Below are 17,838 nucleotides of genomic sequence, written 5' to 3' on the forward strand. Positions count from 1 at the left end.
GCATCATGAGGCAGGAAAATTACGTGGATATATTGAAGCAACATCTCAAGACATCACTCAGGAAGTTAATGCTTGGTCGCAAATGGGTCTTCCAAATGGACAATGACCCCAAGCATACTTACAAAATTGTGTCAAAATGGCTTAAGGACAACAAAGTCACGGTATTGGAGTGGCCATCACAAAGCCCTTACCTTCAATCCTATAGACAATTTGTGGGCAGAACTGAACAGGTGTGTGCGAGCAAGGAGGCCTACAAACCTGAATCAGTTACACCAGCTCTGTCAGGGGGAATGAACCAAAATTCACCCAACTTATTGTGGGAAGCTTGTGGAAGGCTACTCAAAATGTTTGACCCAAGTTAAACAATTTAAAAGCCATGCTACCCAATACTAATTGAGTGTATGCAAACTTCTGACCCACTGGGAATGTGATGAAAGAAATAACAGCTGAAAGAAATAAATCATTCTCTACTATTATTCTGACATTTCACATTCTTAAAATAAAGTGGTGATCCTAACTGACCTAAGACAGGGAAGTTTTACTTGGATTAAATGTCATGAATTGTGAAAAACTGAGTTTAAATGTAGTTGGCTAAGGTGAATGTAAACTTCCGACTTCAACTGTACAAGCCCTTAACCAACAATGCAGCTAAGAAAATACCAACAAAAAAGAGATAAAAATAACAAATAAAGAGCAGCAGTAAATAACAATACAATAGCGGGACTATATACAGGAGGGGGGGGGGGGGGGGGGGGTGTAAGCTTGGCCCCGGTGATGTACTGGACCTCAGTAGTGCCTTGCGGTTGGAGGTCGAGTAGTTGCCATACCAGGCAGTGATGCAACCCGTCAGGATGCTCACGATGGTGCAACCTTTTGAGGATCTGAGGACCCATGCAAGATCTTTTCAGTCTCCTGAGGGGGAATAGGTTTTGTCATGCCCTCTTCACGACTGTCTTGGTGTGCTTGGCCCATATTAGTTTGGTGATGGACACCAAGGAACTTGAAGCCCTCAACCTGCTCCACTACAGACAGCCCCGTCGATGAGATTGGGAGCGTGCTCGGTCCTCCTTTTCCTGTAGTCCACAATCATCTCCTTACTCTTGATCACGTTGAGGGAGAGGTTGTTTTCCTTGCACCATGCGGTCAGGTCTCTGACCTCCTCCCTATCGGCTGTCTCATCGTTGTCGGTGATCAGGCCTACCACGGTTGTGTCATCAGCAAACTGAATGATGGCCTTGGAGTCGTGCCTGGCCATGCAGTCATGAGTGCAAAGGGAGTACAAGAGGGGACTGAGCACGCAGCCCTGAAGGGCCCGCCATGTTGAGGATCAGCGTGGGGGATGTGTTGTTCCCTACCCTTACCACCGGGGTCGGCCCGTCAGGAAGTCCAGGATCCAGTTGCAGAGGGAGGTATTTAGTCCCAGTGTCCTTAGCTTAGTGATGAGCTTTGAGGGCACTATGGTGTTCACTTCACAGTAAATCTCAGCTCTTAAAATTAAACTCAAGAAAAACGATTATACACTGAAGAAAAATATAAACAACATATAAAGTGTTGGTCCCATGTTTCATGAGCTGAAATAAAATATCCCAGAAATGTTTAAAGCTTATTTCTCAAAAATATTGTGCATAAATTTGTTTACATCCCTGTTAGTAAGCATTTCTCCTTTGCCAAGATAATCCATCCACCTGACAGGTGTGGCATATCAAGAAGCTGTTTAAACAGCATTATCATTACACAGGCCACTCGAAAATTTGCAGTTGTGTCACACAACACCACAGTGCATTTGGCATGCTGACAGCTGGAATGTCCACCAGAGCAGATCATTTCTCTACCATAAGCCGCCTCCAACTTAGTTTTAGAGAACTACGCTGTATGACCAACCGGCCTCAACTGTAGACTACGTGTAACACTTTACATGTTGCGTTTATATTTTTGTTCAGTATAAATAAAATCAATGAGAATAGTCAGATGAAATGATAATTAACATGACAATCTTTCCTTAAGTGCAGAGATGTATTACAGGTAGGTAATGAATGTGTGGGAGAATTAACGCAGCAGAAAGATCCGCATGTTAGTTCAAATCCAAGGTGGGGTCCTATTCAAAAGTAAATATTAAGTGATCATGTCAAATGTTGTTTAAAGATTTGTACACTATTTTAGCTGAACGGCATTCCACTTACCTTAAAACCCAGATACCATTTCATTACTTTACTTAAAACGGTTTGGGTCACCAGGGACAATCAAGGGAGCTTCAGGTGACCATGACACAACAACAAAATCGTCTCCGGGACAAACTGGGAACTAGAAAAAAGTATGCAAAGGAAAAGGCACAACACTTGCTCACCATTAAACATTTGTTGTTTTATTTAAGCAAGGTTAAAAGACAAACATTTCAGCCTACATTGGCCTTAATCAGAATCATAATGTTTTTTATACACAGTATGCACATTGATTAGACACAGTATGTTTAACATAGTAGAAAACACACAAAGTCCCGGTCTTATAATATCACGTCAGTAAGCCATTTGAGCAGTATATGTTGGTCAAGAGCCAATGTCATTCCTGAACCTGTTGATCTCACACCGTGCTCTGTCCTGTTCTAGCACAGCCATCACACAGACAGACCTTGTGCTGCAGAGCAGTGCAGTGAAGCGAGGACTTGATGTTTTAACAAAAACACATAAGAGACAGTAAAATAGGACACCCAACTCACTCGGTCTTCATCTCCTCTCACTTCACCTGCACTATTAATCTTGGCAGCCCACTCAGCATTTACCACAGAATATGCAGCCCACAGGATGTACTGCAGAATGTGTAACTGCTGTAGCATGTTCACTGCAGAGGGTTGTGTGAGGACCGAGATGGCATTTGGCATAAAGACTTAATATTTAGCATGACAATAACAATTCAACAATCGGGTGGGCTGTGAGCAAACTTCACATCACAGTTAGAAAATAAAAAGTTTGACTAAGACCATTTCTTGTTTATACTGTACAGCCAAAGTCAGACTTCAGGCTATACCTCGATTTAAAGTTCCATTTTATGTTTGCCACAACATAAACCCTCCTGGGTTGTCATCCATTAGACACCAGCTGCTTCTACACTATTGCCAGCATGCTTGCTTAAAAAGCATTGGAAATCCATGCCTTCTTTGTGAGACTGCTGACTTAGCCACCAGCGAGATGTCCCGTCTCAGTTTAAAGGAATCCTAAACTTTGTTGTTTTATCTTGTTTATTTCTTCATGGCTATTGACTGACTCCACATGAAACCTGACCAGCGCTGTCTGTAGTGTTCAGAAAACGTCCTAGCTAGCATAGAAACACACAGAGATTAGGGAGGAGCAGCTCCCACACCACGAAGAGACAAAACATCACATGCATATTATGCACCCACACACATACCATAGAAACAGCCACACTCGTCACACAATCTGATAAACGCAGCTATACCTCTTCGTATGGATTTATGCTGACAACGTTGGGCTTTTATTTGCTTTTCTCTCCACAATTTCACCCCAGAAATGGCTTGGCCCGGCAGTATCCCTGGGCGACCCCCTTTTCACAGGTCTAACAAATGTAGCGGATGTTGCTACGCTACTGAGTGACCAATAGGGAACACTGCAGCATGGAAACTAGCTGCCAGAGGTCACTGCTGTACTGGGCACTGGGCAGTACTGCTGTACACAGCCTCTCTCTCTCAGACACGCCAGCCTGAACAGCATACCAAGCGGGGGCTCACAGCTCAGTTAAAGAAATCACTGGGATTCAAAGTTTGCTGGAGCTGGAGGGACTTATTGTTGGTTATTACGGGGCACTTTGTTTGTGGTCAGCGAGTCACAGAATTAATTATTCTTCTGCTCTCCACCCTGGTTTCACAGAATGAATTATTCTTCTGCTCTCCACCCTGGTTTCACAGAATGAATTATTCTTCTGCTCTCCACCCTGGTTTCACAGAATGAATTATTCTTCTGCTCTCCACCCTGGTTTCACAGAATGAATTATTCTTCTGCTCTCCACCCTGGTTTCACAGTTTGTGCTGGCAACTGGTGTACCCAACGATGTACATAAACTGACAGGGGTTATGTACTGAAGCCACCACGCTGCCATCTTGGTACTCATCCTCCAGTGTAAAAAAGATTTTGGAAGCTATAGGAATGCATTTATTAATGTCCACATTCGTTTTTGACACGTTTATTATTTTACAGACACCTTAATACATACTTTAAAATTATATTCATGTTAGCTAAACATGATTAAAAACAAGTATATATTATTTTGAGTACTAATATTACTGTCCCCACTACAACCCCCCAAAATACTGAAATACATGTAATTTTGTCCTTGAAACACTTAATTGAAATATTGTAGAATTCCATTAATTCCTGTGGAGGACTGCCGGTGGAGTACCAACATGGCCGACCGGTAGCTTCAAAGCCTCTCAATGGCCAACAAATAGCATCAGCAATCCAGGGTTTATACACATCATTGAATGTACCTAATTTTAATTGGAGCTCCTGAACCTCAAGTTTTTTCTTATTTTTGTCAGAGCAGCTAACTCAGACATGAATTAAGACTGGGGAGAAAGCCTTAAAGCTTGAGATAATATACAGTAAGTCTTACTTATTAAGACTCCTCAAATGTAACTTATTACATTTAACCTTCATGAACTTTGTAATATGGGGGCAGAGCAGGTTGAATGTGTTGAATGCATTCTGCAAATTGTTTCTGCTGCCATTTGGTACATTTAGGATCCCATCTGGGCTTCCCAGTGTGTTTCCATGTGTGCCTCCTGTCCTCTTGGGGCAATATTAATTACTACACCACTGAGACTGTGCCGGGAACAGAACACTTTCCTGGTGCACATAGTTGCCTGGAGGTCAGGCCTTGGCCCTGTGATGCTGGGGAAACTGGGACAACTCAGAGCCTACTGGGGGGGGGGGGTCTTTCCTGTTGCCATCGACCCAGGGCCTTGGAGACAGCCAGACAGGAAGCAGGCCCTATACCCTAGCAGTGAGCAACTCTCTCTGGGTAGCCTCTAATTTACCCCCAGGAGTGTACTTCCTGTTAGGCCCATTATCAGCCTTTGTGTAAACCACCCAAAATACCCGAAAGGGTTATCCCTCCTAATAGAGTGTGTATAAATTATCCTAAAGCAGTAGGAAATCAAATCAGGTAAGTATTTCCCACCATAAAATGACTCATGAAAAAGAGGAGGATACCTAAACCTGACCAGATTAATAAGCCATACATCTGATTTTATGGTTTCTTGTCTTTGGGGAAGCCAAATGGTATTTAGCTCATGGATGACATTTAAAACAAAGTCAAATGTAAAAACTAAGTATGGTAGATTTCATAAATGTTGTCTTTATTGGTTAATAAAATGACCTAAATACTGAAATGATATATAACAAACAAATGATTCAAGTTTGATGGGGTACAAAGAAACAGTCCATCACACGACTGGAAGAAATTAAGTAATTTAAAAGGTGATGTCATGTCTTACCGGCTTAGATGTGGTGGAGGCCAACAGAACAGAAGCAGTTGGGCCACTTGATGTAATGGAACAGCCTGTCAAACAAAATAGAAAAAAAACAGGGGCTGAACTTCAAGCTGACTCTTGATGAAATACAAGATGGATGGGGACATTTTAAAGTACAAACCACATACAGCTACTGTAAAGAACAGGCACACAGCAGTGAAGTGTTATTTGTGGGTAGATGTTTTGTAGAAGCCAGAATGGAGTCTACAGATAATGTGAAGGTAGGCTGTGTGTTTTGTGAATGAGTGAGGGTGAAGCCAAGTGGCAAATGTCATTCAGGGGCCATTAAAGGACTGGGAGATCACAGAAAACAATATTTAGCCTGACACACACAACTCTAAATTGGTAAACGAGGTCAACTGCTCCTCTGCCTGTGCGTGTGATTGTCTGCTGCACATCTGTTTATGTATGTATGTGTGTCTGTGTGTGCATTCACCTTTAAAAACCTCTACAGGCAGATGGCAATTGTTATCATGTTATTGAACCACCAACACATGGGAATGATACAGCGGAAAGCAGTACAAGAGGCAATGCACTTGTGATGAACATAGTATTTCCTTTGGAGTGAATTGAGTCAATTAAAATGGCAGAACAGACACTTAGTACAGCGAACCGCTGTCTATTTTGGGCCTTTGGAAATTCCATAGCCGTCCCATGATCAAATGGACAAAATGTCTTATGGGTGCATTTAAACACTCAAGAAGCTATTCTAGCCTAGATTAATAAGCTACCGAGCAGAGATGTCATCCTTTTCTGGGTAATGGGCATGCCAAATCTGTCAAACCAGAGGTTAGAATGAGTCAGTGAGTGTCTAAGTGGAAAGAATGCAGGTTGACGGTGAGTGGAGCGAGAGCTTTCAGTCTATTCCATGAGCTCATGCTGCATTAAGCCGTGCAGGTCTGAGTGGCATCTTCCTCCATTTTCCTAGTTAACAGCAGGCCAGCTGCTCAGCCGCTCTCTCACTCTTTCTTGTGGGGCTTTTCTCTCACATGGCACTCATTCAATTACAGGCAGACCAGTCAGGTGCTCTGCTTCCAGCCCCAGTCCCAGTCCCAGCCCCACTCAGTTCCCATTGATTGTGGAGTGGAGGGTGCAAGGGGTGGGAGGTAATAAAGAGAAACATTAACTGCGGACATGGTATTTTTAAGAGAGTACATTCATTTTTTTTTTTTATAAAAAAAATGAATGTAAAGTCAACATGTCATTACTTTTTGTTTTGTTGTGGATCTCAAACCATAAATAAACTTGTGAAACATAAGTTAAAGATGGCAATGAACTGGCAATTGGTATTTTTCTTTCTTCCTCAAATCTCCCCGATTCCGACATTCTGGGAGACCACACTCCACTGCTTTCGTATTGCTGTTCTCCTGTGAAACCTTAAAAGGGAAAGTTGTTGTTTGTTGTTGTTTCCTCCAAATCGTTTTTAAAAAATGGGTTAGCTGGTTCCTTGGCAATGTCCAGAATCTCCTGGCTAGTATTTATCATTCATGGTTAATGGAAAATAAGCTTAACTTCAAAAAAGTGTAATGTCCCTTTAAGACACCCATGTACGAGCACAGGGGATAGGGACAGAATCTCACTTTGAGAGATAATACCATCTTTGATATCAGATCTCAGGGATTATCAAAGGAGAAGAGATCTTCTACGGCACTCAAAGAATAGCAGGTGTGCCGACAAAGAAAAGGAACAAATCACCTCAATACATTTTCTTTCATTTCTGACCTTTGTACCTTTTCATAAAATCTTCAACAGATGACAGAGCTTAAAAACTGCATGCTTGGGGGTGTTAATAACGAGACAAAGCTTTTCACAATACATCTGATTTAATTTAGCAGGTTGAGCTAGTCTTTCCCAAAATGTGTTATAATTACTCCATCTGTACATTCTCACAGCCTACACACTGAGTATGACCACCAGGCCTGGCCTATTAAACATCCTACACACTGAGTATGACCACCAGGCCTGGCCTATTAAACATCCTACACACTGAGAATGAACACCAGGGGTGGCCTATTAAACATCCTACACACTGAGAATGAACACCAGGCCTGGCCTATTAAACATCCTACACACTGAGTATGACCACCAGGCCTGGCCTATTAAACATCCTACACACTGAGAATGAACACCAGGCCTGGCCTATTAAACATCCTACACACTGAGAATGACCACCAGGCCTGGCCTATTAAACATCCTACACACTGAGAATGAACACCAGGGGTGGCCTATTAAACATCCTACACACTGAGAATGAACACCAGGGGTGGCCTATTAAACATCCTACACACTGAGAATGAACACCAGGGGTGGCCTATTAAACATCCTACACACTGAGAATGACCACCAGGCCTGGCCTATTAAACATCCTACACACTGAGAATGAACACCAGGCCTGGCCTATTAAACATCCTACACACTGAGAATGAACACCAGGGGTGGCCTATTAAACATCCTACACACTGAGAATGAACACCAGGCCTGGCCTATTAAACATCCTACACACTGAGAATGAACACCAGGGGTGGCCTATTAAACATCCTACACACTGAGAATGAACACCAGGGGTGGCCTATTAAACATCCTACACACTGAGAATGAACACCAGGCCTGGCCTATTAAACATCCTACACACTGAGAATGACCACCAGGGGTGGCCTATTAAACATCCTACACACTGAGAATGAACACCAGGGGTGGCCTATTAAACATCCTACACACTGAGAATGACCACCAGGCCTGGCCTATTAAACATCCTACACACTGAGAATGAACACCAGGGGTGGCCTATTAAACATCCTACACACTGAGAATGAACACCAGGCCTGGCCTATTAAACATCCTACACACTGAGAATGAACACCAGGGGTGGCCTATTAAACATCCTACACACTGAGAATGAACACCAGGCCTGGCCTATTAAACATCCTACACACTGAGAATGAACACCAGGCCTGGCCTATTAAACATCCTACACACTGAGAATGAACACCAGGGGTGGCCTATTAAACATCCTACACACTGAGAATGAACACCAGGGGTGGCCTATTAAACATCCTACACACTGAGAATGAACACCAGGGGTGGCCTATTAAACATCCTACACACTGAGAATGACCACCAGGGGTGGCCTATTAAACATCCTACACACTGAGAATGACCACCAGGGGTGGCCTATTAAACATCCTACACACTGAGAATGAACACCAGGGGTGGCCTATTAAACATCCTACACACTGAGAATGACCACCAGGGGTGGCCTATTAAACATCCTACACACTGAGAATGAACACCAGGGGTGGCCTATTAAACATCCTACACACTGAGAATGACCACCAGGCTTGGCCTATTAAACATCCTACACACTGAGAATGAACACCAGGCCTGGCCTATTAAACATCCTACACACTGAGAATGAACACCAGGCCTGGCCTATTAAACATCCTACACACTGAGTATGACCACCAGGCCTGGCCTATTAAACATCCTACACACTGAGAATGACCACCAGGGGTGGCCTATTAAACATCCTACACACTGAGAATGAACACCAGGCCTGGCCTATTAAACATCCTACACACTGAGAATGAACACCAGGGGTGGCCTATTAAACATCCTACACACTGAGAATGAACACCAGGCCTGGCCTATTAAACATCCTAGACACTGAGAATGAACACCAGGGGTGGCCTATTAAACATCCTACACACTGAGAATGAACACCAGGCCTGGCCTATTAAACATCCTACACACTGAGAATGAACACCAGGGGTGGCCTTTTAAAAAGGAATATATTTTACATTAAACAGTCAGGAAGGGCGCTGATTCTATACAGTAAATCCAATGTGAGCCAGAATGGCTGCTACCTCTAATAAGAGTGAGTTCCTCTGCTGAGCGGGTTGCCAGGTCTGTGGTGTATTCCCCCCTAGGTTTTTAAATTCCCCACTCTGGGATGGTAGCTTTGGAGAAACAGAGAAGAGCCCTGGTGTCCCTGGCAGATACACTGGTACTCCCCTCCCCTTTTCCGCCTCCTTCCCCTCTCCTCGTTGGCAAAGCAATCAGCCCTACGTTTGGCCTCAATCAAATCAAATGTTATTGGTCACGTACACGTATTTTGCAGAAGTTATTGCAGTGTGTGTGTGTGTGTGTGTGTATGTGTGTGTACATGCGTATGATCGAACAGGCGGGCAGAGGTGTAGGAGTGCTTGTGTGTGTGTGTGTGTGTGTGGTGCAGTGCGGTCCAGTGATGCCTCAAGTTGCTAACGCTGTAATTATACTCAGAGAATGCTGGAGCCGGGCCAGTCATGTAGTGTGGCTGGCCATTCACCCCTCTGAGGAGCAGCCTCCACGGGCTCCACGTTCCAACAGGAAAACAGCATTTGGAAAAGACAAACACTATGTATACATACAATACCGTTCAAAAGTTTGGGGTCACTTAGAAATGTCCTTGTTTTTGAAAAGAAAAGAAACGTTTTTGTCCATTAAAATAACATCAAATTGATCAGAAATACAGTGTAGAGACATTGTTAATGTTGTAAATAACTATTGTAGCTGGAAACAGCAGATTTTTTTAATGGAATATCTACATAGGCGTACAGAGGCCCATTATCAGCAACCATCACTCCTGTGTTCCAATGGCACGTTGTGTTAGCTAATCCAAGTTTATCATTTGAAAAGGCCAATTGATCATTAGAAAAACATTTTGCAATTATGTTAAACAACCGTCTCAACTTCAACAGTAAAGAGGCGACTCCGGGATGCAGGCCTTCTAGGCAGAGTTGCAAAGAAAAAGCCATGTCTCAGACTGGCCAATAAAAATAAAAGATTAAGATGGGCAAAAGAACACAGACACTGGACAGAGGAACTCTGCCTAGAAGGCCAGCCTCCCAGAGTCGCCTGTTCACTGTTGACGTTGAGACTGGTGTTTTGCGGTTACTATTTAATGAAGCTGCCAGTTGAGGACTTGTGAGGCGTCTTTCTTAAACTAGACACTAATGTACTTGTCCTCTTGCTCAGTTGTGCACCGGGGCCTCCCACTCCTCTTTATATTCTGGTTAGGGCCAGTTTGCGCTGTTCTGTGAAGGGAGTAATACACAGCGTTGTACGAGATCTTCAGTTTCTTGGAATTTTCTCACATGGAATAGCCTTCATTTCTCAGAACAAGAATAGACTGACGAGTTTCAGAAGAAAGTTATTTGTTTCTGGCCATTTTGCACCTGTAATCGAACCCAGAAATGCTGATGCTGAACAACAGTTTTCAGCTATGCTAACATAATTGCAAAATGTTTTTCTAATGATCAATTAGCCTTTTAAAATGATAAACTTGGATAAGCTAACACAATGTGCCATTGGAACACGAGTGATGGTTGCTGATAATGGGCCTCTGTACACCTATGTAGATACCATTTGAAAAAAATCAGCCGTTTCCGGCTACAATTGTCATGTACAACATTAACAATGTCTACACTATATTTCTGATCAATTTGATGTTATTTAAAATGGACAAAAAAATAAGCTTTTCTTAGAAAAACCAGGATATTTCTAAGTGACCCAAAACTTTTGAACGGTAGTGTATGTGTGCACACACACACACACACACACTTGCAGCACAGGTATCCCAATGTCAGATCATCAGAAACTCTGAGATGCTGAAATATGGTAATGTCAAAAGCAGAGCCATGTGTTTTGATCCTTAAAACAGTGATATACTGTGCACCGCACCCGTATTGACCGGAGGCATTTTATTTGGCATGACCCTGCATTGCTGATATCATTCCGAGGGACAGGTTACGTCGCACAAGTGGAAAAGAAATTGCAGCCATCATTCACTGTATTATACACTAAAAAAGTAACATGAAAGTGGATTTGGAGAGCACATCTTAAAAATGACAAGCACTTGAATAAAGAGCAAGAGAGGTGCCGAGAGACCTGAAGGTCCACCCCAGAAACTACAGGTCATTAAATCAGAGAGGTCTATTCAGAGCTTATGGCATGGACGATCCCCAAGACATATCTGGAAATTCTGAAATCACTACAAGGCCCTGATACATTACATTGTCAGCAGCGGAACGCATACCTATGTGCCTTATTCCACAATAATTACATTTTAATCTATAAAGCTACTAGCTAAAGCACTTTGCATACTAAGCTTGTCACAGCTTTGTATATCAAATATGACAATGCCGTTACAATACCTGCAGTATGTCCGTGTCTTCATATAGTCCAGTCATCCCATTGGTCTGTCTATAACCTATGAGACAGGGACACACAGGGGCCACCTAGGCATCGTGGACAGCATGGGTTCAGAATTTATTATACACTAATTACACAGTAATTAGGCCATCTGTGCATTATTTAATTTATTTAACAAGGCAAGTCAGTTAAGAACAAATTCTTATTTACAATGACGGTCTACCCCAGCCAAACCTGAATGATGCTGGGCCAATTGTGCACCACCCTATGGGACTCCCAATCACGGCCAGATGTGATTTAGCCTGGATTCGAACCAGGGACTGCCTCTTACACAGCAGATGCAGTGCCTTAGACCGCTGCACCACTCGGGAGCCCATTAACAGTGCAGAATATTTCAGATCAGTTATAAACACCTTAAGCATTAAAAGTGTAGGACCAAATATCACAAAATGGGACACAAGTGCAGATAGGCTTTGTTACAGTTCAGATTCTAAAAATATGATTCACATTACAAAACATGAATTACCTAAATAACTCTTAATGGGAAAAATATGTTTCCCTGCAAGTGAAAAGCGATACAGAAAAATAAACTGTTTGAATTAAACAGATACTTTCCAAGGAATCAGGTCAAAAACAGTTGCATTTGGTGCAGTAACAATTACTTAATATTTAACCATGTTATTAAACACACCTTTGCCTAAATTGGGTAAATTTCTGCCAATACTACTGTAAATCAAGGAATATAAAATCACATACTGTATACGCAACATGATCGGTAAACACAAAAACACAATGCAAAAAATATTGTTCACTATTTGCAAGTGCTAGTCAAGTAAAGTGCTTCTTGACTTGTAAAGTGTACGTCATTTGATTGAATACAAAATGATCAGCAAATTATGGATTAAGATTTACACACAACTAGAAGCAGCCTGTGTATGATGCACCAGCTACTTTTGTCAGCTGCCCACATCAGTGTTCCTCTTGCATGGTCTGAGAGCTCCTGTCCTCTCCTGCAGTAGCAGAAGCAGCAGTGTGCTAAGTCTCATAGTCCTGTCCCAATCCTAAGAGTGAATGATGGGATCCTTTCCTGACTGACACAGCTTATCCCAGCTACACATGCACACACACACAGACATCTCTCCCCACAAACCGCACTACCCTGTCCCAGCTGCTTTCCTTGCACACTGGCAGCTGAGAAGCATAGCTTAAAGGGATACTTCAGGATTTTGGCAATGAGGCCCTTTATCTACTTCCCCAGAGTCATATCAACTAGTGGATACCAGTGTTATATATCCCATAACCAACGCTAACTAGTGCTAGCGCAATGATAACGCTAGTTAGTTGACTCGAGAAACATCTTATAACTTCCTTCACACTGGACTGAGAAAAAACAATGGTATCCACAAGTGTATCTGACTCTGGGGAAGTAGATACGGGGCCTCATTGCCAAAATCCGGAAGTATCCAGTGGGAAATCTGAGGTTTTTCCATATCGGCTAATAAAAATCATTGATTCCGAAAAGTTTTACACTGGGTAGACATAAAGAGGGAGGGAGAAGAGAGCCTTCATATGGAGTTAGTTAGGCTCCATTCATGAATGAAAGGTTGAGCTGCAGGATCAATCACAATGTGAACAACAAAGACAAAGTAGTGTGACGTTAATTTATTCCTCGTTTCATTCTTTTTTTTCTCTATCATTTTTCAACGTTTCTCTACATTGTTGCGAAGGGCCCATAAGAATGCATTTCACTGTTAGTCTACACCTGTTGTTTACCAAGCATGTGACTAATCCATTTTGCTTGATTGATTTGGATGGATTTGACTGAGAAACACATGCAGAGATAGAGTAGACTACCTCTGTCTGTGATTCACATTGGTCCTATACCCTTGGCAAGGTGCATTTAAACATCATTCAATTCACACAATGTCTGAAGCTAAGGAGAAGTGAGCATGTTAGACGTTGCAATTAGGGCACAGTAAATTAAATACCACTTTACATTGACAACTATTAGAACCAAGAAACTTGTGTTGTCTGTTCATTCTTTTGTTTCTGGATAATATAAGTCCTCATTTCTAAATTGCTCTTTTAGAATAGGTACTATATAATAATCCTCTTGACGAGAGCCACATTATTAATTACCACTTTGGACAGTATGAAAAACAGGCCTCATTCAGATTTTACTTCAGAGCCAGATAATGACACTACCAAAAAACCAGACTGGGCCACAAAACCATAAACTCAATCTTAAGAATAACCTCAGTCAGCACTGGAAACTGGGTTGGTACAAGAAGGCCAGTGTGTAGTGCTTATCCCCCATATAACACCATACTGTCCATTTCTACATACAGTATGTGTCCTCATAGAAAGATTATTGGCTTCCAGAATGCAATAATTAAATCAATCATGAGATGATTCATATCTTCAGTTCATTTTCAGAAAGTAGTCCATTCTTATTGATTTGATATCAAGCATATGTCCTGCAAATCACTTGACATTCCTCACCTGAAAATGACATGATAAAGAACAAAATGATGATATATAGTCTTCGAAGTCATATCATTTGAAACACTAATTTTTGGGTCAACATCAGTTCAAAACCTTGCACACAATTTTTTAAATAAATCACACTGCAGCTAAACATCTTCTCCACTTGAATTGCTTCTCAGGTATTAATATCCACTTATGAATAACAGATTTATTGAAAAAGAGCCATTGCAAATGATTGGCATGATAACCTCAGTGATGCTGAAGGACACTTTAAAATTACCTTACTTTTATGTGTACCAGTATAAGCATGAGAAAAATGTATATTATACACCCACTAATTCATTCTATTTCTATGTTACCATCTTTCAAAAGGCCGACGTACAGCCACGATGAGAGTTAAGCTACCTCTGATATGTAGTTAGTCTGGCTATCCAGCAGCCCAATTACTGTGACAGTATTTCCTGATCGGTAGCTAACCATTCAAATGCTGCGACACTGGCCATTATAAGTTGTATGTGTTATTTAGTGAACTTTAGTTTGTAAAACGGTGTACCACATTTTAGTATGACTTGGTGCTTCCTCATGCCATGTGCCTGTGTAGCGTCCAATGAGTTGACTGAGCCGGTCTGTGGCAGTTCCCACGTCTGTTGGGAAAGCCAGCACTCCTAGACCCATACCCAGTCCCACAGCTGCACAAAGATGGGGGGGGGGGGTTCAATGTAAATAGTACAGGTGGCCATTTGATTAATTGTTCAGCAGTCTTATGGCTTGGAGGTAGAAGCTGCTAAGGAGCCTTTTGGACCTAGACTTGGCGCTTGCCGTGTGGTAGCAGAGAGAACAGACTATGACTAGGGTGACTGTGCCCTGTGTCTGTGTCCATGTCTGTCCTGTGGTCACGTCTGCACATGGTACATCATTCTCAACCAGTCTCTTGAAGAAGAACAATACTCATGGAAACGCCTAGGCGAACGCTCTCATGGATTCTGATTTGAGTTTGAGGCAGAAACCACTGGCATCCTCTCTGGACTGTGTTTTCCATTGCTTTACATTTCAGGAATTGGCCAATGTTTTCTAATGGTCTTAAATGGGATCAAACCCTTCAAGCCCAAACTTTACCCAGTGGCCCAGACAATGGGTGTATTCAGCCACTTTCCTGGTGTGCAATTTAGTTCCAGAGTTCAAGCCTAGCTCGACTCTCCGTGCGAGCTAAGCAAGCATACAGCAGGCTACGCAGCATGCGTGGGTTTAACCCCATTTACTTGTTAAGTGGGGACCCCTCAAAATGTGTGAATGTGTTGTAGCAGCATCAAACAAACTCCCGCTGCCGCCCCCGGGTGGTGGATTAGAGGGGGACAAAGAGAGAGGGAGGGAAGGGGTTAATGGGTCAACTCGTCTGCGTCATCTCAGCTGAGGAGAGGCCAGTCCCTGGAAAAGAGGACAAGGACCTCATGACCGTAAACAAACAAAAACACTAACAGATCACTCTAGAATGTATGGATTTCTGCAATGGTCCGAGGACTTTATCAATGTAACATTTCTATTGTATTGACACAGTGTTGTTACTTTAGCCAACCATTTTCACACTTCAAAGAAGCTTGACAATTTGCCTGCTAGTTTGACTGAGAATAGAACAGGCTCTGGTTTGCCAAGTGGCAAGGACGTATCATGGTCTGCAGGCTTCAGTGGAGAAACTCCTTCTGGCCAACAATGTGCAGAAAGATCTAGAAATTCAAAAAGGCCATCATCCTAGCCTATTGCTTTCAATCAAGAAAAATCCCTGAATCTCACCTTCACAAAATAGCAAAAATAAGATTCCAGGATTTGTATGTATTTGTATGGGAAATGCTGATGGTCGTTTCCTTCCTGTGAACTGTTAGTAATCCATTAAATGTAGCTAGCTTGCAGGAAATGTTTGACTTTGTTTAGTTGCATTATGTGAGCACAAAATAATGTTAAGGTCCACATTAAAATGGCCATTGCAATGTATTTGAAGAACCCTTTATAATCCTCCCTTTATAAATTGTGACTCAAATACGAAATGCTTCGGTCTGTCAGCACTGCAGCACCCTTCGTACAGTGCCAGCCTGCCCTGCTCATGGTTACCACTGCAAACAGGGCCCAGACAGCTTTGTATTTAGATGAGAGATGTGGACTGCTGCTGCGTGTGAATTTGGAGGGCCTGTAGAGGGCACTCTTCCATCTGGATGAACAGTATAATTCATGGCTGGAGTGCAGTGATGGGGACACTGCAGTGATGGATGCTAACAGAGCAAGCTCACAGTTAGATAGTACAAACTGTCATACAATATCCTTCCAGTCATTTAATTAGGCCAACTGGAATTAGGCTAATCCTTTCTTTTCAAGGCACATTTCTTAATATTTATCATGTTATTTGTGAGGGAGAGGATAAAGAATCAAAATGCCTTTTCAAAGCAACTCTTACAATTTTATAGCAACATGAAACAAACCAAACAGCTCATTTGTACGCAAATTAAGTGCCGGATTAAATGAGGAAAACATAAATAGTTTAACCAAAATCTCTGAGAAGAAACTGGCTAAATGGGAGTTCATCTGCTAAATCAGTGTTCTGGGTGTCTGGGCAGCCCAGTGAACTCTACTTCCTGTGTGTGAAGTCACTCGTAAGACAGAGCAGGGAGGAAGTGCTAAGTCAGGAATATCCTCCTGAATGGATCTGCTGACTCAAACTGCCAGCAGCGTAACTCTGTTTTCTCTAAGATAAACACAGCGTCAAAGTAATTATATTATATATATATATATATAATGCTAAAAGAAATAAAGAGGTGCACAGGCAGGCACACACACAGCTCGGGTAGCCTAGTGATTAGAGCGTTGGACTAGTAACCGGAAGGTTGCAAGTTCAAACCCCTGAGCTGACAAGGTACAAATCTGTTGTTCTAACCCACTGTTCCTAGGCTGTCATTGAAAATAAGAATTTGTTCTTAACTGACTTGCCTAGTTAAATAAAGGTAAAATATATAAACACACACACACACACACACACACAATGCAACAGGTAAAGAGAACAAGAGAGGCTTCACATACCAGATGTTTGAGTGGAATGTATTATGTTATTGATAGTCCCTGGTGAAACCACTGGGGAGGACATTCAGAACATCTATTTTAGGGTCATAAAAGGACAACTATTTACAGAGAAGCTATCCAAATCAGACAGACATCAGACTCAATACACCAGGAAAAGCATTGACATCACTTCATCTTTAGAGCATCATAATCAGTGCTTCCATTTGCTTCAATTTGTGAATTTCAGTGAACCAATAAATAGTCGGGAACCCAAATATGATTTGAGCTTGTGTTCAACTTGCAGTAATGCAATGCAGGGGAATCAGAGTGAGATTGAAAGACAAACGACCCATGACTAGTCACTCAGCTGATGTTGGGGCAGACAGCAGGGGAAAGAAGAGGCTTGGCTGTTGCTTCCAGATGCACTACTGACTGTATTTAAGTGGTGTCAAATATAGTTTACGCCAGAGCGAGCAGACCAGTCCAAAACCACGACGGCTCAAGTCAAAACCACGATGGTTGAAGTCCAAACCACAAGGATTTTGCGAATGCAGGTGGCAGTGTGGAGTTGTGTAACTCCT

The 17,838-nt window shown here is 42.3% G+C and overlaps 1 protein-coding gene across 4 annotated transcripts in view; it reads right to left on the reverse strand.

Moving 5' to 3' along the window:
- Nucleotides 1–17,838, reverse strand: part of LOC110498022 (tetraspanin-9) — a 430,712-nt gene that overhangs the window by 255,955 nt on the left and 156,919 nt on the right. For 2 of the 4 annotated variants that reach the window (XM_021574569.3, XM_090210594.1), the window contains exon 2: nt 5,504–5,568. The exons of the other annotated variants lie outside the window; for them this stretch is intronic. The gene's annotated coding sequence lies outside the window, so the exon portion shown is untranslated. The remainder of the gene's footprint in view (nt 1–5,503; nt 5,569–17,838) is intronic. 4 annotated transcript variants of the gene reach the window in all.

Source organism: Oncorhynchus mykiss, chromosome 2, assembly GCF_057628025.1.
Source record: "Oncorhynchus mykiss isolate SJ-2025 chromosome 2, ASM5762802v1, whole genome shotgun sequence".
Lineage (NCBI taxonomy): Eukaryota > Metazoa > Chordata > Actinopteri > Salmoniformes > Salmonidae > Oncorhynchus > Oncorhynchus mykiss.